Raw genomic sequence first — 2,159 nt, forward strand, 5'->3', positions numbered from 1 at the left:
TGAGGCTATTTGGGGTCGCTTATGGTTCCATATAAATTTTTGAAATGTTTATTCTATATCCGTGGAATATGTCCTGGTATTTTAAGAGGGAGTACATTGAATCTGTAAGTTGCTTTGGGTAATATGGACGTATTGATGCTGCTAATTCATCCAATCCATGAGCATGGGACATGCTTCCATTTGCTTGTGTCTTCCGTAATTTCTTTCTTCAGTGTTGTGTAGTTTTCTGAGTACAGTTCTTTTGCCTCCTTGGTTAGATTGATTCCTAGGTACTTTATTTTTCTTGTTGCTATATCATATGGGATTTTTTTTTCCTGATTTCTGTTTCCGAAACTTCATTGTTGGTGTACAAAAATGCCTTTGATTTCTGAGTATTGACTTTGTATCCTGCCGCTTGGCCAAATTCACTTATTAGGTTAAGTAGTATTTTGGTGGAATCTATAGGATTTTCTTTGTACACTATCCTGTTATCTGCAAACACTGAGAGTTTTGCTCCCTCTTTTCCAATTTGGATGCCATTTATTTCTCTTTCTTGTCTGAAAGCTGTGGCTTGGACCTCCAATATTACATTGAATAGAAGTGGTGAAAGCAGACATCTTTGTTCTGTTCCTGATCTTAGTAGGAAAGCTTTTAGTTTTTGCCCTTTGGGTAGGAGCTCAGCTGTAGGGTCCTCTTATATGGCTTGTATTAGGTTGAGGTATGCTCTCTGTACTCCCACTTTGCTGAGTGTTTTTATGATAAACATGGTGCTGTACCTTATCAAATGCTTTTTCCACATCTATTGATATGATCATGTGACCTTTGTCCTTCCTTTCATTTATGCAATGTGTTACATTTATTGATTTGTAAATATTGAGACATCCTTGCATCCCTCGGTTGAATCTCACTGGATCATGGTGTATGATATTTTTAATGTATTGCTGGGTGCGGTTTGCCAATATTCTTTTGAGGATTTTTAGTGTCTATATGTTCATCAGCGATATTGGCATGTAGTGTTCCCTCTTTGTTTTGTCTTTATCTGGGTTGGGGATTAGGAGGATGCTGGCCTGAGCTAAAAAGAGTTTGGGAGTCTTCCCATGTCTTGGATATTTTGGAACAGTCTGTGAAGGATAGGGGTTAGCTCTTCCTTGGATACTTTGTAAAATTCTTCTATGAAACCATCCACAGAACGTTTTTGTGTGCTGGGACTTTTTTTTAACTACTGCTTCGATTTCACCAGCTGTTATTGGTCTGTTCAGGCTTTCTGCTTCTCCTTGATTCAGTTTTGGAAGATTGTATTTTTCTAGAAATTTGTCCATTTCACCCAGGTTTTCAAATTTCTTGGCAAATAATTGTCTGTAGTAATTTCTTACCATCCTTTGTATTCCTGTGGTATCAGTTGCAACCACTCCTCTTTTGCTTCTGATTTTGCGTATTTGTGCCATCCCTCTTATTTTCTGGGTGAGTCTCCTTATTGGCTGGTCGATTTTATTTATCTTTTCCAGGAAACAGTTCCTGGATTTATTGATCTTTAGAATTGTTCTTTTAGTCTCTATGTTGTTTAATTCTGCTCTGATCTTGGTTATTTCCTTCCTTCTCCTTGCTCTGGGTTGTCTTTGTTGTTGTTCTTCCAGTCCTTGTAGATGCAGGGTTAGGTTGTTTGTGTGAAATGTTTTTCTTTTCTTTTCTTTTCTTTCTTCTTCCTTCCCTCCTTCCTTCCTTCCTTCCTTCCTCCTCCCTTCCTCCCTTCCTCCCTTCCTCCCTTCCTTCCTTCCTTCCTCTCTTCCTTCCTTCCTTCCTTCCTTCCTTCCTTCCTCCTTCCTTCCTTCCTTCCTTCCTTCCTTCCTCTCTTCCTCTCTTCCTTCCTTCCTTCCTTCCTTCCTTCCTTCCTTCCTTCCTTCCTTCCTTCCTTCCTTCCTTCCTTCTTTCTTTCTTTCTTTCTTTCTTTCTTTCTTTCTTTCTTTCTTTCTTTCTTTCTTTCTTTCTTTCTTTCTTCTTTCTTTTTTTTTTCTTTTTTTTCAGGTAGGCCTGCATCACTATGAACTTCCCTCTCAGGACATCCTTTGCTGTGTTCCATTTGTTTTTCACTGTTGTGTGTTCATTTGCATTTGTTTCCAGGCACTTTTTGATTTCTTCCTTTATCTCATTATTCACCTTTTCATTGTTTGGTAGCATGCTAG

Source organism: Desmodus rotundus, unplaced genomic scaffold (genome assembly GCF_022682495.2).
Source record: "Desmodus rotundus isolate HL8 unplaced genomic scaffold, HLdesRot8A.1 manual_scaffold_16, whole genome shotgun sequence".
NCBI classification, from domain to species: Eukaryota; Metazoa; Chordata; class Mammalia; order Chiroptera; family Phyllostomidae; genus Desmodus; species Desmodus rotundus.